Genomic DNA, 25,853 nt, shown 5'->3' with positions numbered 1-25,853 from the left:
TCGTGTGGGTTGTGAAATGAATGCCCAACCTTGTCAGTCCTGTATGCAACAGGAAAAGCGTTTGCGAATTACAAGATTTTACAGTAACGCGCGTTTGTTCTGAGGTGAAGATATGTTCCAAACAGCTGCGTTCGCGCTGCCGACAGTGGATTGATGGCGGTTCAGTGAAACTTATGTATAATTAGACAGTGTAGTTTCTAAATAGCACTCTTGTTTTCCATCCAACTTACTGTTTCTTTAGTGAGACAAACAATGGGACGAACCGTGGCTTTTGTAGTGACTTATTGTACCTAGATTTCCCGCAATCGACGTTAACTATTTGGATTTAAGGCAAGTAAGTACTTTTCTTCTTTCGTGTGGGTTGTGAGGCGGATTTCCAACCCCATCAACCCTGGTGTCAGGGTTACTATTGAGCCGCCAAAGGCCCCTAACATGACTCATGCAACGACTATTAACTTACATCAGTAAGTAGTAACCGGGACCAACGGCTTAACGTGCCTTTCGAAGCACGGATCATCTTTCTTTCGGACAGTCAGGTGATCAGCCTGTAATGTCCTAACTAAACTAGGGATCACAAAATTATTTTTTGTGATATTTTCCCTCCGGAGTTCGAACCCGGGACCTCCGGGTCGTGAGCCTAACGCTCTACCACTGGACCACGGAGGTCGTTGTTAATGCCTAAGGCCACAATTAAAACAATAAGTTACTTATGCCAAAAACTAGGCTAAATACCTACAGTACAACTTAGTCGTTACATGAGCCATAAAACTGTGGTTAACCTTGAAATCAGGGTTGAGGAGGTAGGCCATTGACCTTACAACCCACACAAGAAGAGAAGTCGGGTCAACATCCTCGTCAAACTCAAAATTTAAAACTTATGCGCTCGCGCATCGCATGATCGGTTATGAGCATTAACAAAACGCACCTAACTATGTAACATGCGTAAATCGATTACTGTAATAGCTTAATTGTGATGCGTTTCGTTTCGTGTTTGTGTGGAATAACACACAATCACAATCTTATCTTTTGTTAAACGATGATGCGGCTTAAGGCGAAACACGCTAACTTAGTATAATTCAGATCACTCTAGCTTACAGGCAGGGGGTGGGTGTAGTGGGGTGAATCCCAAATAAGATAGGCAGTAGACAATTTACGGCACTTTTGATTCGAAATCCTAAGAAGAATATGATGACGAAATGTCAATGAAAAGATGAAAAATGCCACATTGCTTTGGCCTACAAAGCATTTTGACATTTGCGGGTATTTTTTTTTATTAAAGGATTTCAGTGCGTTTAACAACGGCCTCCGTGGTGCAGTGATTTGAGCGTTGGGCTCACGATCCGGAGGTCCCGGGTTCGCATCCCGGTGGGGACACAACACGAAAATCATTTTGTGATCCCTAGTTTGGTTATAGGACATTAGAGGCTGATCACCTGATTTTCCGAAAGAAAGATGATCTGTGCTTCGGAAGGCATGTTAAGCCGTTGGTCCTGGTTACTACTTACTGATGTAAGTTAGTAGTCGTTACATGAACCATGGCTAGGGCCTTTGGCGGCTCAATAGTAACCCTGACACCAGGGTTGATGGGGTTGGTAATCCACCTCACAACCCACACGATAGAAGAAGAATGGAAATATGAGCTTGGATTACAGTCTTTTAGCTTAAATTGAAGTGGATTTGACGAAGGATTCAACGCGAAAAGTATGCGTGTTGACAAATAAAAAAGATGTTTTTTTTTTTACAAAATATAAACGTGACGGTAATTTCATTGAGCGTGACACGTATTTAAGAAAATGACAAAATTATCGATTTCGACCAAACTTATCGACTCGATCGATAATTTTATCACGTTGCGCGTGATGGAAGGGCAAGATAGCATAGATATTAACAGGTTGTATCGATGAATCTACTCCATTTCCACGTCGGTAAAAGTGGTGTATTCAGTGCCCTACATTTGTGTTTACCACATTTAAACTGTCGCCCCATTGTCTCTTTCTTACTTAATTGTTCGTCGTTACTTTCACTGGACGTTTTTATTTTTAGAAAGAACCAGTTGCGCTTGCGCTGATAGCGCGGAATTAAGGCGGTTCTCACACGACACCGCGCGTCGACGCGGTTGGCGGTGAAGCGGTTTATAGGTCTTGTGTGTAGTCTGTTGATTCTTGACACACGAATATTTCACGACAAACTGTACTGTACTTATACAGGGTGTGAGTGACAACGTTCCGGCCAAGTAGGTAATACCAACTGCGGCAAATCTACAATAATACACGTCAAAAATTTTTTGTGACAACGTAGCGAAAACTTTGAGCCATGCTTCCGACCGTGTTTCTGAGCTGATATCAAGCGGAATTCGAATTTTTCGTCGCAACAGATTTGAACGGATAATAATATAAAAACAAAAGAAAATTGTCATGATTTTGCCGACAGGAAATTTCACTTGATATCAACTCAGAATCATGGTCTTAATAATCTCCCCAGCGCTATCCCGTTTCTAACGGGGTCCGCTTACCTAATCTGCGGATTTGACAGATCCGGTTTTTTTACAGACGCAACTGCCTGTCTGACCTTCCAACTCGCGAACTTCGAAACACAGTTTCGAAACGGAGATTCGAACCTGCAACCTCACAGTGAGAGCCAAGCGGTCTTCGAACTGGGCTACCACGGCTCTCGGTATGCATAAAGTATACTCTCTTATCGTGTGGGTTTGAGGTGAATTACCAACCTCATCAACCCTGGTGTCAGGGTTATTATTGAGCCGTCATAGGCCCCTGACATGGCTCATGTAATGACTACTTACTTACATCAGAAAGTAGTAACCGGGACCAACGGTTTAACGTGCCTGCCTAAGCAACCAGGTGATCAGCCTGTAATGTCCTAACCAGACTAGGGATCACAAAACTATTTTTGTGATAAGTCTCCACCGGGATTTGAACCCGGGACCTCCGGATCGGGAGCTCAACGCTCAAACCACTGGACCACGGAGGACGTATATAATATAAAGTATACTGATTGATGATCATCCGCGCGATACGCGGTAACCCGCTTCACCGCGTCCTTACCGCGCCGGTTCGCGGCATCGTGTGTCCACTGCCTAATCGAGATCATACCAATACAGCCAACACTGGATAGAAAAACTTTACTACTTACTCGTAATCTGTATCTCTGATTGTCTAAGCTTTCTTTTTATCGACGTTTTTGACATTAATCTTGTGTCAGAGACAAATAGAGATTACTGACTGAACTCTAGAACTACTAAATACTATAAAGTGATTTTGCATGTTTAAATTGTTCTTTGTACCTCTCCTGTGTAAAGGCTATAGGCGCCTAGCTACCAAACCGCTCCACAGTCGATTCCCGGTTAGGTTAACTTCACTTTTTGGTACTTTAATGTGTTCATGAAGTTTTTTATTAAATTAGAAGCAATTGTGATCCGTGTTTCGGAGGACACGAAGTACTACATAAGCCATGTCAGGATCAATAGCAACCACGACGTCAGAGTTGATGAAGCTGGTCATGGAACCCAGACCAGAAAAAAAATGAAGTGATGTGATAATAGAATTTGAACCGTATGGGTATCCTGCTACAGTTGCCATGTGAAGATGGCCAGCTGCATCGTCAACACGACAACATAACATAGCAACACGCCTCTATCCCCCAAACGGGTTGGCAGAGGTGTATAGTAAACTCTCATCACCATGTATTTCAGTCCCATGCTATTACATACTGGGGCCTCCGTGGTCCAGTGGTTTGAGCGTTGGGCTCACGATCCGGAGGTCCCGGGTTCAAATCCCGATGGGAACACATCACGAAAATCACTTTGTAATCCTAGTTTGTTATAGGACATCTCCTGATCCAAGGCTGATCCCCTGATTGTCCGAATGAAAGATGATCCGTGCTTCGGAAGGCACGTTAAGCCGATGGTCCCGGTTACTACTTAGTGATGTAAGTTAGTAGTCGTTACACGAGCCATGTCAGGGATCTTTGGCGGTTCAATAGTAAATAAAACCCCATCAACCCTGACACCAGGGTTGATGGGGTTGGTTACCCACCTCACAACCCACACGATAGAAGATGAAGAACATATATTGGGGGTGACCTGGGCACAAATCCCAAATACCACGTGATATCAATTATGTATGATTCAAACAGGAATTCAAACTCATTATACTGTTTTACAAAAGGAAGACTAAAATAAACTAAATCCTGACATGGCTTATGTAACGATTACCTACTTACATCAGTAAGTAGTAACCGGGACGAAGTGCTTAACGTGCCTTCCGAAGCACAAATCATCTTTCTTTCGGACAATCTGGTGATCAGACAGTGATATCCTAAACGAACTAGAGACCACGAAGTGATTTTCGTGATATGTCCCCACCGGGAATCGAACCCGGGACCTCCGGATCGTGAGCCCGCTCAACCACTGGACCACGGAGATCGTTACCGCTTACCACTTACCGCTGTTCAAAATACAATAACATACGAGTAGGTAAGACAAACATGTCGTCTCGTCAGTCATCACCGTTATCTGTTATCCCGTTTTCACAGACTTACCTAACCTGAACATTTGACAGGTACTGTTTTTATATGCGGCTGCCTGTCTGACCTTCCAACTTGCGACGGGAAACCCAGCCCAATACAGGTTAGATCACAAAGATCAGATAGGCATTTACGGAATGTGGGTTTCCTCACGATGTTATCCTTCACCGCCGAGCACGTGTTAATCATTTATGGTCCAAGTGGAATTCAAAAAAGCGAAACTCATTGGCCCGTGGCTGGTGATTCGAACCTGTGACCTCACAGTGAGAGTCAAGTGTACTTCCAACTGGGCTACCTCGGGTAGTCGTCGCGTCGGTCACATTATCATAATTACCAAGTTAAATACCACTAAACGCTCTCGGAATGCCGGAACGAGCCGGTGGTGGCCCGGCGGCGCGTGCGTCGGTCCGTGAACTGTACTGTAAGTACTGTAACACAACATCCGGCATCCGGGACAACGGACCGGCTGGAGGCTCCAAGATACCTGATGTCTTAGCTAGCCAAGATGCTTTTACGCTACCGGGTAGGAGCCCTCAGCGCTTCCCATTTATCCGGCCAAGTAGTGAATGCCATATGTCACTTTAACTTTAATGCCATATGACTACTAACCTATTATTATATTTGTACAAAATTTCCTGTACCCAAAGGTAGCCCGGAAGAAATTGCTGCATGAGCAATAAGGCCGCCTGTTGTGCTTTTCTGTATATGTTGTCCTTATCTCTGTATTTTGTGTCCATTGTGCTCAATAAAGTATTTTATCTATCTATCACCTTTTAACTAATTAGCCGGATGAATGGGAATTTTAAGATTTATGGCCTCAGCGGCTCAGGGCGTCGTCTGGGAGGATTATATTTGAAAGAATTTATCGACACTAGTGGGCCGATAGCGATAAGCACTGAATGAGGGACAGCGTCCACCATCACAACATAAAAAAAAAATATTTTGCTGTTTAATACTTACATATAAGTACAGTCATGAGCAATATAATGTACCCACTTTAGGACTCTGTCGCACTAACATTTATTTGACATTTAGTGAGACTTACAGTTCAATTTGTCAAAAAAGTTAATGTGACATGGTACCAAAGTGTATACATATTAATGCTCGTGACCGTACCTAATATTACGCGCGGAAGAACACTTTATGTCTCAGGATATTACGCCTTTATTTAGATTTTGTTAATGAGAAATGTCTTTTTTATTATAGCTAATAAAAAATATTTCAATGATGTGCGTATTTTAAGTAAGTAGCTATCTAATTAAGTTGAAATTGAGTATCTAATAGACCTTATAAACTACTCAAGGTGTACTCGACTACAGTTACTGTTACTGGTACAAAAATACATAAATATTACTTAATTTGCGCTCAGCGTTAATAAATTAAAGCAAACAATAAAAAAGGGGAAAAGAAAGTGCCTTTAATAAGTAATTTTAATGGCGCAACTATTTTGTAACTACAAATATACATAGGGCGACTGTAATTGTCCATTAGGATACCTTTTTGTCGATCGAAAATATCTATAAGACCCTTTAGTAGAGACAATTTAGAAAATGTAAAAAATACGCCACAAAAATTACCTATAGGCACTTACTTTCAAAAATTAGTGCTAATAACTCACCAAGAACAGTAAGGCACTGCTTCCCTAAGCGGCTGATTTCCGACATAATATCTGAACTCTAATGTAACGCTTACGTCACTGCACTTTCACTACTCAACGTTTAATAACATGCTATAACCACTTATGAAACGAACGCTGGCCGAACGCTCCCGATTCGATCGACTGGGATCCAAAAATTTAAAAATAATAATAAAAAAAGAAATTAATAAAAAAGTAGAAAAGGATTTGGGAGTCTGAGACGTTCGAAAAAAGAACGCACGTAGCGCGCGCTCACTTTCGTGGCGGGCAGTGAGGTGCGCGCGCGCACCGAAGTGCTTTTACTTTCCTGCGAGCCAGTGGGGAGGCGCAGAGGCGGATCTGTCATCATCGCCGACCTGGGGACGGCAGAAGAGTCATCCATACCATGTTCTGATACTTTTTGAAAGTTTTAACAGTCAAATAAAGGCAAACTACTCAAGGATGCGAATGTTTTTGGAAATTATGGCATTATAGCATTTTTATCCTCTACAACTTATAACACCGAAAAGTACACCTACGTTTTCACTTTCTCCAACAAAGGATCCATATGTTTTTGTTAGCCGCTGTCGAGTAACTGCGGTACTTTGTATTAGAGTATTATATAAGATCGTACATCTTGGGACTTTGTATCATAAGTGGCTGCAAGTAGTAAATAACCCACAGGACTAGGGAATACAAGGTGTGTGATCCCTAATAAAACTATGTATTGTTATACAGAAAAGAATCGATCGACCTAATATCGACTGATACATAACAATGCTCATAAACGTCACAACACTAGCTTTACGTACTTTGACAGATCTAGTTACGACCGCGAATTTCGACAATTGTAAAATGTTATCTTTTGGGGGAGGCCCATGCCCAGCAGTGGGCGTCGTACGGCTGATGATGATGATTGAAATACTCGTATAATCACTAATTGTACTGAAGTGGTCGTTCTGTTTGAATTCTGTTTAATAGTATATATGTATAAGAAAAAAAACATGATAATTAATATCACGTACTTATACTCCATACCCCCTCCTTTTACTTGTGCCTAGCAGTGGGACGTAAGTATATAGGCTATTTATGTTTATATATACGTATTGATATCACGTAGTTTGCAGGATTTGCCCCGTTAATGGCAATAGTTTCGCCCCCTAATTCATAGGACTTGGACATAGCTGGCGAGGAGAGATGTATGAGTGTATAATACTTAGTGTACTAGTGATGCTTTGTTATGAATACAGTTCGTTTAAATGTTATTATGTGGGTTCAAAATACAGTGTGTAGTTTTTCGGACCCGACAAACTTTAAGGGTGGATTTTACGAGTAATTTCATCGAGAAAACGCCCCCATACGGTCAAATCTCAATAAGATTTTTGCTTTTTTTTACAAAAAATATAAGATTCGGTGCTTTTAACTATTTTATGTACCTTTTTAGCAGTTGTGGATATTTTTATTCGATAGAGACGACTTTTTGCAGATAAAAGCATTTTATTTCATGTCCATAAATCCTTTAAATTCCGAGATATGATTTTTTATGAAGAGGAAGAAAATCTAAAATCTAAAATTTTAAAATGGCCGCCATTTCTAGAATATTGAGATTGGACCCTACATATGGGGGTGTTTTCTCGATGAAATTACTAGTAGAATCCACCCTTAAAGTTTGTCGGGTCCGAAAAACTACACACTGCATAAATCTGTGAGTTAAATAGAGCGTTCTTTGCACTTACGACGCTTAATCTCACAAATTTCCCGGGAGAATGCCCATTTCTTAATTATTTCTTTGCTCCGGAGGTTGGCCAATATGCAAACTTCACAAGAAAACACTCGTGAAGCAATAGTGCGGGTTTTACGTCCCGCTCACAAAACACGGCTCAACTATGACTCAGTGTGTCATAATCATAATACTTTATTTTTTTCCCCTAAAGCTCCGTTTACATGCATGTGCTAACAGTTATTTTTTTAAAAATCTAGCACTTTGTCAACAGATTGTCCATAGATTACAAGTAACTTAAAAAAAATACTATATTAGTAATTAATGCATAAAAGAGTTATAATTATTTTTTGCATCTTTTTCGAGCTGGTAGCGAGTCCCGTATTGCATGATAGCAAATGTCCGCCTCCAGTCTCGCCGTTACTGGTGGATGACCAACCTCAGCAACCCTGGTCTGTCACCAGCCTATAGCAGCTCAATTGAGCCGCCACAGGCCACAGACTGCATACTTAAGTAAATAGTAGCCGGGATCCACTGCTTAACGTGCCCGACGAAGCACGAATCATCTTACTTTCGGACAATTGGGTGATCAACGAATGCCCTAACCAAACTAGGTCATCACGAAGTGATTTTTTGTGATATGTCCCAACCGGGATTCGAACCCGGATCCTCCGGTAGGGATATTACAGGCACGTTAAGCCGTCTTACTAGTGTAATGACGTAGTTGTTACCTAAGCCGAGTCAAAAGTCTTTGGCGGCTCAATAGTCCTGACACCAGGGTTGTTGAGGTTGGTAATCCACCTCACAGCTCACACGATAGATTAAGTCGCGATTAAGTTGATCGATTCTTTTTCTATCTAACAGTACCTATGGTACAAGAAAACCAGGTATGCTCAAAAGTGACAGCTAACATTTCAAGGTTAGCCTAGCTAACGTCATCGCACCCTGTGTTGCCATTTCGTAAAAAAAAACATTACCCACGACCAATGTTTTTTAATTTACTTTGTGATGATTTTGTGTTATTAAATACATTAGTCAGTAATTCGCTTAATTTACAATAATAATCACAATAAAGCTTTATTTACGTCCTTGGAATGTGAAAAACACTTACGACATCAATGGGTTAGCAATAGCGGCTTCTTAGCGGAAAACCAGCCGGATCTGCATGACAACTGTGCCGCGCGCGGCACGAATTATATCGAGCGCTTCGACCAATAGCCGTTTGACGTCCATCTACGTAGATAGCATTCGTATCGTTTAATAGTCGCGGCGCGGTTGTCATGGATACCAGGCTGGTTTTCTTATACCATGACAGTACCTATCTCAATAATTAAAGCACATAATAACGGGTTCTTACCGCGTTTAAATGGGGATATGAGACTCCCGATATTTCGACACTGTTGCAAGTGCCATGATCACGGGATGACAAAATGTCATTGTTTAAACTCAAACCATAGAATAAGGAATAATGCTACGTATAGAACGGCAATTCTCCGCTCCCCACCAGCGTCTTATATAGGTTTACCTCACCCCCCCTCGAACATAGTTTAGACTTGAACTGTATGGCGTCAGACGACACACACACAGACGCGCGTGTACGATAATTCAATGTGTAGTGTCTGTGTAAAACGAGGTTGTTTGTATGAAGTGTCCGGGGTGTGTTCAAACTTTAAGGAATAATATTCTCAAACTCAGAAATATCTTTACTCGTATCATGTGCGAACTACCTTAGACTGATCTTGTGATGGTACATAAAAAGCTGACCCACCACAGTAACAAATATAAAACAAAACATGGGCAACACATCATCATCATGCCGTTTTTCACAGGGTCCGCTTACTAAACCTGAAAATTGACAGCACCAGTTAATGGGCATAGGTCTCCGCTTAATCAAACGAAGGGGGTATGGAACATACTCCACCACGCTACTCACTGCAGATTGGTGTTTTACGGCTAATAGCCGTAGGCAGCGGCTTTACGTGCTCTCCGAAGCACGGAATCGTCTTACTTTTTCAGACAATCAGGTGATTCAAGCCTGCAATGTACTTACCAAACTTTCCGACAATGTCCCCATCGGGAATCGAACCCGGACCTGACCTGAGTCCAACGATCTAACCACTAGACAATGGAGGCTGTTTTAAATAATATTTCATTGGTCATATCAATATGCTCGGCAGATGCTTAGAATGCAAAATCTAGTGTAGGCGTTCGATAGTGCAGTACATTGGTACTGTACTATCGGTATGTCGATAGCATCGATACATTCGATAGCATATCGATGCTATCGACATTCTTAATGCATATAAGCAATACTCTCGATAGTCGTTAGCTTATCAATAGTTTTCTCTATTGCAATTCCTAAAATGTATCATCCTAATTTTCATTACCCTAACATTTAAAGTCTTAAGTATCGATTGCCCTAATGATTCTTTATCGTAATGTTTGAGATATGACTTCTTTATTAACCGACTTCAAAAAGAAGGAGGTTGTCAATTTGACCCGTAAGGTATAGTATTGTTAGAATTGAATAATGTTCGTATAACGTGAGATCTCTAAACACGTGTGCCTTTCATAAGTGTATGTCGACTTCTCAATTTAGATTCTAACATCGTATTCAACAAAATACAGGGTGTTAGTGACATCGTAAGGAAAACTTGCCTGGGTGATTCAAACCAGGAATCTGACTCGCAAAAGTATAGAACTGAAAATAATTAAAAAAGACACAAAATTTTCAAAAATTTACCGCGTAAAATTCCGCTTGTTGTCAACTCAGAATCATGATCTGAATCGGAACGAATACTGAGGGAGGTGATTCAGCTCATTATTCTGAGTTAATATGAAGTAAGTAGACTTTTTCATCGCAAAAGTATATAATTAAAAGTGTGATAGTTACTTAGTTTAGCAGACCACTGTTGTAGATGCAACCACTCTTAATACGGAGTCTTAAGATGGATATGATGAACAATACTATGTTGACGACGATGTTTGTCGTTTACGTCATTTTTGGATCAGTAATATTAACAGCAGTGTTTCTTCGTCGGAATCCATTTTCATACTAATTGTACGCGACAGGAGCCGCATCGACATCGCGTAGACGTCACGCAGACGCCGGCATGACGACGACACTCGAAAGACGCTATTGTGGGGGGTTTCTTAATGTGACATGGTACCATCATCATCAGCCGTATGACGCCCACTGCTGGGCATAGGCCTCCCCCAAGGATCTCCACGACGATCGGTCCTGCGCTGCCCGCATCCAGCGGCTTCCCGCGACCTTCACCAGATCGTCGGTCCACCTTGTAGCGGGCCTACCCACTGAGCGTCGTCCGACACGTGGTCGCCACTCCAGAACCTTTCCGCCCCATCGGCCATCGGTTCTCCTCGCTATGTGTCCTGCCCACTGCCACTTCAGCTTTGCAATTCTCCGAGCTATGTCGGTGACTTTAGTTCTCCTGCGGATCTCCTCATTTCTGATTCGATCCAGCAGGGAAATACCGAGCATAGCTCTCTCCATTGCCCGCTGAGCGACACCGAGCCTCCTCACGAGACCCATAGTAAGCGGCCACGTCTCACTGCCGTAGGTCATCACTGGCAACACGCACTGGTCAAAGACTTTCGTCTTGAGACACTGAGGTATTCTGGACGAGAAGATATTCCGCAGCTTCCCGAACGCTGCCCATCCGAGTTGGATCCGACGAGAGATCTCTTTCTCGAAGTTGGACTTACCTAACTGGATTATTTGTCCTAGGTAAATGTACTGGTCTACAACTTCGAGTGTAACGTTCCCAACCTGAACTGGAGTGGGTGCGACATGGTCGTTGGACATAATTTTTGTCTTTGCCATGTTCATGCTAAGACCCACTCGTTGGGATGCGTTACTGAGATGCTCGAGCATGGTGTTCAGGTCTTCCAGGGTCTCAGCCATTAGGACTATATCATCGGCAAATCGAAGGTGCGTCAGGTACTCGCCGTTGATGTTGATGCCAAATCCTTTCCAGTCCAGAAGCTTAAAAATATCCTCCAATGCAGCAGTGAACAGTTTCGGAGAGATGACATCTCCCTGTCTCACTCCTCGCTGCAGTTGGATCGGATTAGAGCTCTGGTTCTGTACTCGAACTGACATAGTGGCATTTTGGTAGAGGTCCCTTAGCACTTCGATGTACCTATGGTCCACTTGGCACCTCTGAAGAGACTGCAACACAGCCCAGGTCTCGATCGAATCAAAGGCTTTCTCATAGTCCACAAACGCCAAGCAAAGTGGCAAATTATACTCTTCGGTCTTCTGTATAACCTGCCGCAGCGTATGGATGTGGTCTATGGTGCTAAAGCCTTTTCGGAAACCGGCTTGTTCGGGAGGCTGGAAGTCGTCAAACCTGCAAGCGAGACGATTCGTAATGACCCTCGAAAACAACTTGTAGACATGGCTCAGAAGCGAGATAGGTCTGTAGTTCTTCAGTAGGGCTTTATCCCCTTTCTTGAAGAACAAGATCACCTCGCTTCCGCTCCATGCCCTCGGCGTTTTGCCCTGAAATATGACGGAATTGAAGAGCCTCTGGAGGACTTTAAGTATTGGCGTTCCGCCCGCTCTCAGAAGTTCTGCTGTGATTCCGTCATCTCCTGCCGCTTTGTTGTTTTTGAGTTGTTTGAGGGCCATCCTAATCTCGTACAGGCTGACGTCCGGGATATCTTCAGTGTAGTGTCGGGTAAGCTTGGCTCGAGGGTCTCGAGCCATGCTTTCGCCTGATGTTTTCGTGGAATATAGCTGTCTATAGAAACTCTCAATCTCTCTCAGGATTTCGGGAGTCGACGAAATGATTCTGCCGTCCTCAGTTTTCAGTCTCGCTAGTTGACTTTGCCCAATAGACAGATCTTTTGCGAACACCTTGGAGCCCTTGTTCCGCTCAATAGCCTCTTTAATACGTTTAGTATTAAATTGGCGAAGGTCGCTCGTCAAAGACTTCGAGATCTGTCTATTAAGTTGTCTATAACGTACGACATCCGCTGAGTCCTGCAGCCTCATTTCGTGTCTCTTATCCATGAGTTCGAGTGTGTGTGCGGAGAGTTTCTGCGTTTTGGTACGGCGGGTTCTAAAGTGTTTAGAACCTACCGTACGGACAGCATCCACCATCAGGTCGTTTATATCGTCCACGTCTGCGCAGTTCTCAAGGTACTCGAAGCGGTTTTGAAGCTCGAGCTGAAAGCGCTCGGGGTTTTGGATCTGGGCTGGCGCCGGTCGGAGCGTGGATTTTATCAGTCGCGATCTTTCTAGCTTGATATTGATATTCAATGTGCCTCTTACCATGCGGTGATCGCTTCCCGTCTTAACGGCATTGATCACAGAGACATCATTGAATATGTGCTTTTTCGTCGACATGATAAAATCGATCTCATTTTTATACCTGCCATTGGGACTTATCCAGGTCCATTTGCGGGTCGCGGGCTTCCTGAAGAAGGAGTTCATCATATAGAGGTTCTCCTTCTCCATAAAGTCCGCAAGCATCCCGCCTCTGGTGTTCCGGACCCCAAATCCAAATTGCCCCACTCTCAGCTCGTTACCGCAACGTTTCCCCAACTGTGCATTAAAGTCCCCCATCACAATCGTGTAGTGGCTTTTATGGCTATGCATGGCTTTAGAAATCTCCTCATACATAGTCTCCACTTCGTCATCATGGTGTCCCGAGGTCGGAGCGTATACCTGGATGACAGTCAGCGAATATCGCGATGATATTCTGAGTACCAGGTACGCTACCCTGCTCGAAACACTACCGATGGTCAACACGTTGTTGACTAGGGACTTGTGGACGATAAACCCGACACCACCCATGGACAGTTGTTCGCCCTCCCGGAAGTACAGCAAGTTACCGGAGCCCAGAGTTATCGTGTCCTCGCCCTTTCTTCGGACTTCAGACAACCCGATGACATCCCAGTGTAACCTGCTGATAGATTCTTCCAACTCGGTAAGCTTCTCGTCGGTCCTCAGTGTGCACGTGTTGTATGTTGCCAGGTACAGTCGTCGTTGGTGGTAGCCGAATCCAGCCCGGAGATTCTTCGCACCCCCTGCCCCGCCGTTACCGTAGCCGCTACCGTAGCCACGGACAACGGGGCTGCCGGGGACTGGGGGCCGTTTTTTATGTGTTGAGGTCATATTGGGGGGGGGTTTGGACCATAAGCCCACCGCGCTGGTCCAGTGCGTGTTGGTGGGTCGCCAGAGCCTCTTTCGTTGAATAGCAGGATGTACCGCGTGCAGGCGAGGTTGGCTTGGGCTCCGAAAGGTGTCGTTTGGAGCCCCTTACATCCCCAACGACATGGTACCAAAGAGTATATAAATGCTCATGACTAAGAACAATGATGACAGTTGACAAGACTACCCCTAACTTAGAAAAGGAATACCATCCCCAAGTTCATCGTTACAGTTATAATGGTAGTAAATTCAAAATACAATATGAAAATGCCCACCTCTACGCCTTTTCATGAAGGTTACACGACGCCCGTTCCTATAGATTTTATTCAAACGCCTGCCATTTTCATGCGAGCAATGTGCACGTACTGCGTGATGGCGCATTTCAACCTTTTCAATTGATTATTCTATAGTGTTCTAGAGCCTGGATTAAAATTCGCTGCCGCGCATAAACGCTTCAGTAAAAATAGAACTATTGATTATGAATTTTATTGCTTACTATCGGCTTCTCCTGGATACAATTGTATTTAGTTCATCTTACAACGGATGTACCTCTGACATAGGCACTAATATAGGCATTTTCTGCCATTATTTGTCATTGATTTAAAATGTCTATGTATGTGTTATAAGTACATGGTGTAAGTGAAATCGTAACTAATAATAAGGGGGATGATTCAGTTCATGATTCTGTCTGACTATCGGTTTAATATCAAGTGGGATTTGCCATCGCAAGTAAATAGAATTAAAAAAAAACACAAAAAGTAATGAATTTTGGGACGGAAAATTCCAATTGATATTAACTCAGAATTATGGTCTGAATCGTCTCCCTCAGTATTCGTTGCGATGTCACTAACACCCCGAATATTCTTGTAAATCAATATCACACCCCGGACACTTCATACAAAACACTTTTGTCTGTTGGCAAACCTAATAAATAAATAAACACCTCATTTACAAAGACACTACACATTGACGTCATCATACATGCGCATCTGTGTGTGTGAAGTCTGACGCCATTCGATTGAAGACTAAAGTAAGACTGAGGGGGTGCGGTAAACCTAGCTCAACCGCTGGAGGGGAGCGGAGAGTTGCCGTTCTATACGGAGTATTATTTACCATTAATTAATACCATTTCTGCAAAAGTAGTATTTGTAAGTGTGGTAAATACTCAATAATATTGTAACAGTTATCTGTAACTTCAATATCACAGTAAGAAATGTCATATCGTTTAGAAAGATAGAAAATAAATAAAAATGATAACGTAAACACAACAAAGATACAAAACACGACAGTTCAATTCATTTTAAAACTCACCCATGTAAAAGGTATACAACATGACTACTCCGACCTTGCACACAGCTGGCAATACCTAGAATAAGTTTAAAATAGGTTTATCCAATCCGCTTAGCGTCTTGTTCGGCGCAGGACAACTGACACTCTGATTTGGCGAGTCCACCTATTTAATTATATATTTATTTAATTAAAAAATATAAATATGGATGTTTAGGGTTTCTTATCGCCAAGCACACGTCCCACTGCTGGGCACAGGCTTCCCCTCAATCAACTGGAGGGGGTATGGAGCATACTCCACCACGCAGTTCCAATGCGGGTTGGTGGAGATGTTTTTACGGCTAATAGCCGGGACCAACGGCTTAACGTGCTCTCCAAAGCACGGAATCATCTCACTTTTTCAGACGATCAGGTGATTCAAACCTGAAAGTCCTTACCAAACAAAGGACGGTCTCACAAAGTGATTTCGACAATGTCCCCATCGGGAATCAAACCCGGACCTCCAGATCGTGAGCCATACGCTCTAACCACTAGACCACGGAGGCTGTGATCATTAATTTACTCGAGCACATACACAAACCTCCACCCTCTCTAACACATACACAAACACACCCCACACACTCGCAGCTTCTCGTTATGTTTTTTTTTTAATAAGGATGGGTTTGCTCTTGACTTCATCCTTCCACGAGGAGAAGAAGAGACCGACGGTGGAACCAGCCTACCCACAAAATGCCTATTCACCCGTGATTTAAAGGACCCCAGGTTATAAGATACAGGAAACGCCGACGCCGGCAGCCCATTCCATTCCTTGGCTGCGCGCATTATGTACCCTTTTAGACGGAATTTGCAGAGAACTTCAACATTTATTTATAACTGTACCTTAATTTACACTATATGTGTCTTTATGTGTCTCGGTTTAAAAATTCGCTTCTTTTAAATATGTTATATGGTGTTACTGAAGTTAGTAAAAGCCGTTCAAGGTCATTTCGACGTTATCCCTAGTCTAGTCGAATAAAAAGCTCGTAGGAAATAAACCTTTTTCCAGTAAGTAGACTATCTTCACGGATTTCTCTCAATACTTCATATTTGTGGATATTTACGTTCAATTGTCCAGCAGGAGTATTATGTTACAGAGTTACAATTGATTTTTTCCATTGCTGTGGAGATCAAAGGACATTTCATGAAAATACCCTTTTGAAGTTTCTGTTTTTAACGACAAATGCGTCGGATAAGAAGCATTTTTTTTCCTTCTGCCCATTTGAGGGTCAGGCTAAGATCGAAAGACCCTGCTGCTTAGTCTTCAGTACCAGATAAGAAGCAGGAAGTAATTTTGTTTTTTCTCTACCACATAATAATATATTATGAATTCGGATCACGGTTCAGGTTTAACAGATTGGAAGGGGCGGCCATTCGGATGGTCAGCTTGCAATTTCCTAACGAAGCCAGGGAGCAGGGCGATTTTTGTGATATGTGCCCACTGGGATTCGACCCTGAGACCTCAGGATCGTGGGCCCAACACTGGAACCACAGAGGTCGTTACGGCTTTCGATCCCGCCCCGCTTATAAGATATAAAAATAAAATTTGTCTTAGGTAGGTATATTCATTTTATTAAAATACTGAAATTCTGGCATTTTACCTTATTACGACAGCTATGCGGCCACTACTAGTATAAGTAAGTAAGTACATAAATATTTTAAATAAACCTAATAGACTAGTCAGTTGTAACATATCCATGGTGTGATGCATTTTCCTCAAGATTTCTGACAGAGCAGCATTTTTTCTGCTTCATTCTGAAATAGAAGAAAAGTTGATTTAGGAGATTTCAGGATAAAACAAGGATAAGTTTATCCTTCTGGCTAGCTAGCCAGGGTACATTGTATGCGGTGTGCAGTGTGCATGGCCTCTCGTTAAGCGTTGGGCTTGCGATCCGGAGGTCCCGGGTTCGACTCCCGATGATGACATGTCATAAAAATGAAACGTGGGAAGTCGCCGGGCCACGACCACCTCAGTTTAGAACATGTATGGAATGCCGGTCCCATACTTTTTGAAAAAATGTCTGTTTTATTTAACGCGTGTCTGGCGCACTGTCACCTGCCTGGTGCTCTAATGAGGACTACAGTCGTGCCACTTGTAAAGAACAGGACCGGCGACGTCTCCAATTCATCTAACTACCGCCCCATATCGCTCGCCACTGTTTTTTCTAAAGTCTTGGAAAGGCTCTTATTACCTAACTTGTCATCAAATATACATCTGAACGATGCACAATTTGGTTTCCGTGCCGGTCATTCCACGGACATGGCTATATTCGCTCTAAAGAACACTGTCAAAAGCTATTTGCAACAGAAAACTACAGTTTATTCATGTTTTCTCGACTTAAGCAGAGCTTTTGACACTATAAATTACAATTTACTGTGGAACAAATTAAGAGCAACTGGTGTTGCAAAAAGCGTTACATGTCTGATGGAGTACTGGTACGCAAACCAAACCAACGTTGTGAGATGGGGTAATGTTGATTCTGAAAGCTACAAGCTAGAATGTGGGGTTAGACAGGGTGGGTTGACCTCGCCGATCCTGTTCAACTTATATGTCAACGCCCTTATAGAGGGGCTGAGCCACACCAAGGTCGGCTGTTACGTTAACGGTATGTTGATAAATAACTTAAGCTATGCGGACGATATGGTGTTGCTCAGCCCCTCTGTAAGGGGTCTGAGGCAACTTATATCTGTCTGCGAAAAGTATGCCCTAGCCCATGGATTGAAGTACAACGTAAGGAAGACGGAAGTCATGGTGTTTAGGTATAACAAAAGCCCTGAGAACCCTCTTCCCGTCTATCTTTGCGGCACTCAACTTAGACTTGTATCTAAGTTTAAATACTTGGGTCATATTGTCACTGAGACCCTTGAAGACGATGACGACCTAGAGCGGCAGCGACGTGCGCTGGCCATGCGAAGCAACATGCTGGCGAGGAGGTTTGCTCGCTGCTCGAACGATGCGAAGGTTACCCTGTTCAAGGCGTACTGCCAGGCGTTCTACACCAGCCACCTATGGTACTCATTTACAAAGCACTCATATAACACCCTGAGAGTGCAATATAATAATGCTTTTAGAGGCATGATGCGATTACCGTGGCGGTGTAGCGCGTCTGGCATGTTTGCTGAGCATAGGGTCAACGATTTTTTCGCAGTATTAAGAAATCTGAGGGCCTCCTTCGAACAGAGAGCACGTGCATCCCCGAACAAGATAGTAGTATCTATATACTACGGCTTTTATATACATGACACGAATTTTAACAAGATTATTTATATGTGACATAATGTATATCCTGTTGACATGTTTAACCATTTAATTTAATTTATTTTATTGCATGGCATTTTATTTTATTTTGTTTTATTGTATTTTTTTTTTATTGTATTGAAATGTAATTTGTAATGCTATGGGACTAGTACCTGAAATAAACGATAAATAAATAAATAAATAAATAAAAATCACTTTATCATCTCTAGTTTGGATAGGACATGACAGGCTGATCACTCGTTTCATCAAAAGTAGGATGATACGTTATTCGGACGTTTGGTCACACTACTGTTTACCTAAGTAAGTATGGCTTGTCAGCCTTTGGCCATCAGGGTTGGTGATGTCTTCTACAAGAGAAGAGCTGAAATGTGGATGTTATGCCGTGGTAACTTGCTCTGCTTAGTCGAACAAATATTTAAGGAGGTGAAAAGCTACTGTGGCTCCACTGGCTAAGTCATAGAAGGGACAATCTCTCTGTCAGTTGTTCCGGTATGATCGGGGAGATAGAAAAGTGAAGGCGTCTTATATACTTTTACGCGCTCCCATTTTAGCATAGATTAAATAAAATTGTTTCTCGATTTTCACGAAACTTCAAGGCATATAATTTTGGCTGGTAGGCGAGTTATTTTTTTATAATTAAGGTTTTAATGATTTCCAACGAATCGTATCGAATGTATTTAGACGGCTTATGCTGAAGTGTTTAGTGTCGCGAGCTGATTAGTCGCCTCTATGGCTAGAGAAATCGGATCGTCGGGATCGTATAAGCAGGATGTATTCGGAAGCCGCAACTACCAGGGGATTTGGGTGGTGCGGAGCAGAATCGAAAAAAACGTTTTGAAGCTAATTTGAGCCATAGGGCAATGGTTGGCAGAAAAAGTGCGACGCAGTAGTGCCTACAATAAAAAAAAGGAATAGGTACCTACTAATCTCCTGGAAAGTTTTTATAATAATCCAATTTCACAGTGGCAATTAAAGTACTTATATTTTAAAACCACTTTGATTCTGACAAAGAAAACTAGATAAATAAACGAATTTTGCTATCAAAGTACCTGAATCGCTCTGAAGATGTTAGTAATGGCTTCATCATTTCGGCAGTTTAGGGGAGCAGACAGAGCCCCGGATCTCTTCCCTTGTCCCCAATCTGGTGTGAACGTGAGCTGGGCTTCGATGAGCACGATGCACGCCACCAAAAGAAACGCGAGACATATTTTGTACATTTTAAAAAATCTGTTTTTTTTTAATTTATTTTAAATTTTAAAAGTAGAATATTGCTCTTCGAAGCAAGGCGAGTGTGTGATGAATGAAGTTGAGAAGACTGGTCTTTTATACGGGAAATGTTTGTATAGGACAAATTGAAATGAAGTCTTACAGTTATCAATTTGTTTTTGCTTTGACGTGGGCTTGATGTCGTGGAGAGTTTTGCTTGTGATAGATAAAGTACAATACTTAAGCACACGACTTTATTCCCAATGAAATATTGCGTTGACAGCGACTCCCCGAACGCCGATTCCCGTTACGGCGAGTGGGTATAAAAATGCAGATACATCTCAAGATGAACTAAGTAATACACACTACACACTAATTAAAAAAAAACCCAACAAGCGTGTTTAATTATTTGACATCGCTTTTTTATTTGGTAAGGCGGAGTACATATAACATCACGCCAATTTCCCATAGAAAACGCATACAACACAACGAGACAATACATTTTATTACTCATTTAAACAATTCGTCTATAAAGTAATATGCAAGTTGATCTTTGCGCTGTTTGCACATAAAAAGTAATTGCGCAATATCAACACTTGACAGTTTTCGGATAAGTATTTTAAAAATTGCAAACGCTTATTTTATACCTCTTAAAACATTTTATTTTCTCGAAAAAGCTTTATACATATAATAGAAAAAGAAACGTATTGTTCTTCGTTAATTTCAAATTTCGCGCGAAAACGTTTGGTCACGTGACATTTATTTCAATTTTTTTGTTACAACTGTCAAGCAGCCAATTGACAAAACGGCTTTTTGGCGGGAAACGGGAACGGGACAGTTGCTTTCTTCATTGAGTAATCTAAATAATTAATACGAAGTGGTGTTTTGTGGTTAATGATCGCATTAAGTTAGTCGGAAGACATTCGCGAGTGTTATTATATCGGAGTATTCAATGAACAAAGTGTATCTGCCTATTTTCGCTTCGTGCCAAGAAGCCGCTTCATAAGTTTATGCGGACTTTTGAGTTAATTCGTTTGGGGTTCGGAGTAGGAGTCTACTCCGAGGGTGAGGGCTTAGGTTTCATCATCATCATCTTTCATCATTTCATTAATCATTAAGAAAAAAAATACGTAAGACATGGCTGTATGGGCATAGTTCCCTTTGCCTTACCCTTCGGGGAAAACCAAAACAAAAAATAAATCAAGGACGTTTGGCAGGATTATTAAAAATATAGCAGACCCGCAAATAATTACAAGGGCCGTTCATAAATTACTTTGCTGATGTTTTGCGACAGAAAATTCCAGTTGATATCAATTATCGACTCAGAATCATGGTCTGAATCATCCTTCAGTTTTCGTTAGGAGTCACTAACATCATTTGTATATATTAGTCGCCAGAGTATATACAGGGCGTTAGCAAGAAACTATTTTCTTGCTTGTTTCGTGTTTCAGAGGTATCAGCTTTATCACTATGTACTACCAAAATGTTACTTTAGTATGATTTTTATTGGTTTACGCCGAAAAAGCATAAACTGTCGCCTTATCCAACGCTTTCCTAACTCAACATTCATTCATTCGTTCATTTTTCGAAGAAATATAAATAGTTTTTACAGAAGTATTTATTAATAAAAATAATTGCTTAATCAAAACTTCACGACGGCAGATTCCATGTAAGAAAAATAAAACAAACAACATCCTCATTATCATTTCGTGGGGTTTCATTTTATTTGTTTCGTGGAAACCTCAGCAGTTACGCAATTATGGATGACCGGTGTATAAAACGGGGGTTTGTTATTGCCCTTGTCACTCTGGGGCTGGTGTCTGGGCAGCTTTGACGTCGTCTTCGGAAACTGGTACTCTCGCCATGGGTCGCGCGTACATTGTAGCGTTCGTCATTTCCTTGGCCATTGCGCTATCAGCAGCCCAGCTGACGTTCTCCTCAGGTTGGAAGCGGTCAATGAACTCTCCCGGCGAAGCCTGCAAACCTGACCAGGCGCTGATCACCATCTACGAGCTGATTAAGGTAAGATTTTTTGTTCTTTGTGAGTTCGTATCAAAAATGGCTGCACGTTCTATTCTATTCTATTCTATTCACGTCATTTTCTGATTGCTTGCCGCCTGCTCACCCCATTAAGGATTATGGGCGTAAGTATATATGTATAAGGCTTTTTTTGACAGATGCGGTCCGGATAATTCAAAAAAATAAGGGCCGTATCTCACAGGGACATAAATTGGTTGTAAAACCAGATTCGCCCTTCATACAACATCATACATTTTGTTGGTGGCGCAACTGTGGTGGCGCCCTAAGACTGACCCTAAGACTGTTTAGAAGCGCAGTAACGCAATTCGCGTGTGAATTTACTTTATTAACTCGTCAAACTATGCGAAAGTGTGTTAAGGTTTTATACATAGCTTAGTTTTTTTACCTTAAAATAACTACAAATTATAAATGCGAAAGTACCTAACTCTGTCTGAATGTCTGTTAGGTTACGCTATCACGCCAAAATTAGTAAAGCAATTTATATGAAATTTGGTACAAGGTAAAATTTGCCCTCCGGAAGAATATACAATAGTTTTAATCCGCAATCCATGCGGATGGAGTAGCGGGGTAAGTAAGCTAGTCAAGCGTTCTTTATTTATAACGAGGAACTTTCCAGGCTACGTTCACCAAAAACAATATAGATGGCGCTGTACACCTTTAACGTGATAATTACCTACATACATAAACTCACGCCTATTTCCCACCGAGGTAAGCAGAGACTATAGAATTCCATTTGCTTCGATCCTGACACACTTCTCTTGCTTCCTCCACATTCATCAATCGCTTCATACACGCACGCCGGTTCAAAGTAGATCGTATTGAACCTTTTCTAATGACATCTCCAATTTGATCATCGTAAGTTCTTCTCGGTCTTCCTCTGCCAGCCCTACCATCAACTTCCGCTTTATATACCGCTTTTGCAATTCTATTATCCTTCATCCGCTCAACGTGTCCAAACCAACCTAACATTCCCTTCTCAATCCTAGTCACTATATCGTCTTTTACACCACATCTCTGTCTTATCATCATCACCAGCCCATTAACGTCCCCACTGCTGGGGCACGGGCCTTCCCTATGGATGGATAGGGAGATCGGGCCTTAAACCACCACGCGGGCCCAGTGCGGATTGGTGGTTATTAACGACTGCTAAAGCAGCCGGGACCAACGGCTTAACGTGCTTTCCGAAGCACGGAGGAACTCGAGATGAAAACTTTTTTTTTTGTGGTCACCCATCCTAATCCCATCCTAATCCCATCCCATCCTGTATTATCACACTATCTCATATATATTACCTATTATCTCGTTACTCGGGTATATAAAAAATACAATGTAATAACAGAAGCGTATATAAAAATAACTGTTGCTTGATATTTGGATCACATTATGTATATATAATTATGTTGCTACCTATATTACTTCTCTTTATTCTGATCAGAATAATAATGCGTGGATGACGTAATTGTTCCTGGGTGTAATAAAAAGGGTCATCATTTATACTTAAAAACAAAGATAAAAAATTCAAAATTCAAATTCAAATTCAAAAATATCTTTATTCAGTAGGTAACATAGTTACACTTTGAATCGTCAATTTTTACATAACGAACGTCTCATCCGCCTAAAACTACTGCAGCTTCTCACAACCTGTATAGCCGGGGAAAAGAAGCTGCAAGAAAAACCTCGGCACAGGGCCCTAGACGTTCTTTAAAAAAAAAAAACATAAAATATTGATATACAATTGAGTAATTTAGCTGCCTAATATCAAATATAAATGCAGTACGTTATCCATGAAATTAGAAGCTTAAGCGAAGAAAAATCTATACAGCGCCATCTATATTATTTTTGAAGAACGTAGCCTGGAAAGTCCTTCGTTACGTGTTTAATAACCCAACAACTTTCTCAGGTACGATAAGGTGCAAAAGTCCAATCAGTTCCTTGCAAAGTAATAAATTAACTGGTTGCACTTAAAACCTGGTTACATGTCATTTCTGTAATAGACCAAAAACACCTATAAAACATAAATTTTATAATTATGACAACTAATGGTTTGTAATTTCACCATTGTTTACAAATAATTCGCCGGGCTCAGTGACTGCACTTTTGCTCTTTGATTGTATCTACCTATGGGTCTCCTCACGATGTTTTCCGTCACCGTTGAGACGAGATAATAATTGAAGATACATTAGAACAAATTCGAAAATCATTAGTTTAGGCTGTTTAGGCCCGTGACAGATTATTTAATAGAGTCAAGCGATCTTTCAAATAGGCTGAAAGGAGGTTTTTTTTTTTGCAGAGTGAAGCAGAGCGGTTGGTTTCCTGTCAGAAATAAGGACCTCAAGATCTACGGACAATGGCGACCACACCGGAGCGATTATCACAAATACTTAGCAATGGATTCTCGATACTAGTTATCATGATTACACTCTCTATTATGTAACTGTTTTACTTGTTAAAGTTCTACTTAAGTACATAACTATTATGTCTTATTCGTGTGCAATGAGCTTTACTTCCAGACTTAAGCTTGGTCCCCATTAGAAGATATTCCCCAGGAGGGTTAAAATGGCCACATCGAAGCAATTCATCTAAGAAAGCAATATTGCAATTTGACATTTTCGCTTATAAAAGTAAGTGCGCAATGCAAACTAATGTCAAATATAAATATTGCTTTAGTGTGTGCCGTTTTCGTAAAAAGGCCCAAAATACTTAACCTTTAGTCAGATAAAATCGGAGTATAAGAAAGGACAATTTGAAAAAGAAAATCAACCGCTGTCTTCACTGGTAAAGAGTTTTTACAACGGAAACATTCCCACTTCGTGAACAAGTATTTGTGAAACCAACACCGATAACCAAAACCAAAGAGATTTCTTCCGATATTGGCTGGAAAACCCTATTTTAAAAATAGGTATTTTTTTCAACGTTGTAAATTATAATGCATAAACTCACGCCTATTTCCCAAAGAAAGCAGAGAGGATAAAAACTGCCTATTCCTCTCATAAGGTGTCGCTACTGTTGAGTGTTAAAATTTTAACAGTTCCCCATACTATTTGAGTAAACAAACATATTTGTTTTGGTTAAGTATATTTTTATATTTATTCCCTAAAGATCGGAACGAAAAACTTAGAAAAACTTATTTTCAGTCAGAACTACATTTTTCCAACTGGCGGCTTTTCTTTTTCGAAATTCATTATTCAGACGGGATACAACACGTTGCTCCACATTTTATAGCAATTTTTCACGAATTTTAGCTGGACAGTATGGAGAAATGTCAACATTTAGGAACACTCAATATTTCTGGTTTTTATTCTCCATCAAAATATAAACTTTTTCGTAAAGAATATTAGAATTTTTCTAGATATTAATAAATTCAAGTAATATTAGGAATTAAAAATAAATGTTCTTTGTTATAATATTTTTAATTCTTTATTCTAATGTTCCAAATTCAAATTTAAAAGTAATGAAATTTGTGTGTTCCATTTGATTGATGAGAAGTACCTAATAATATTACTGAAATTAATATTAATATTCTTCGATGCCTTGCAGGAGTTTGGTGGGGTGCGCACCCTTATTCGCTTAAGTTATTATATAATGCATTAATCAGGAGCATAATAGACTATGGTACCTTCATTCTTGTGCCAGGTAGCGTAGAATCTTTTCAGAACCTGGATTCCATTCAGTACAAATCTCTGAGATTGATTTGTGGTGCCATGAGATCCAGCCCAACTAACTGCTTACAAATAGAATGTTCCGACCCTCCTTTGCATTTAAGGCGTCAATACTTATGTGATAAGTTTATATTTCGGTCTTTTCAACTTATCGACCACCCTCTTTACCAGAAACTTCAGTTACTGTTTGATCTTACACTTTCTTCCCCTTATTGGTCCCACAAACCTATCCCATGTCTTGTTAAAAGTTTTCAAAAGTTTATATATCTTCAAGCCCCCACTCACAGACAGCCTGCACATCCTTTGTT

The 25,853-nt window shown here is 41.3% G+C and overlaps 1 protein-coding gene across 1 annotated transcript in view; it reads right to left on the bottom strand.

The window, feature by feature from the left end:
* The window catches only part of LOC126380317 (proclotting enzyme-like), a 35,646-nt gene extending 29,468 nt beyond the window's left edge, over positions 1–6,178 (bottom strand). Inside the window, exon 1 of the mRNA XM_050029649.1 lies at positions 6,161–6,178. The gene's annotated coding sequence lies outside the window, so the exon portion shown is untranslated. The remainder of the gene's footprint in view (positions 1–6,160) is intronic.
* Between the last annotated feature and the right edge of the window lie 19,675 nt (positions 6,179–25,853).

This window comes from Pectinophora gossypiella, chromosome Z (genome assembly GCF_024362695.1).
Source record: "Pectinophora gossypiella chromosome Z, ilPecGoss1.1, whole genome shotgun sequence".
Classification (NCBI taxonomy): domain Eukaryota; kingdom Metazoa; phylum Arthropoda; class Insecta; order Lepidoptera; family Gelechiidae; genus Pectinophora; species Pectinophora gossypiella.
This window is presented reverse-complemented; position numbering and strand designations above follow the sequence as displayed.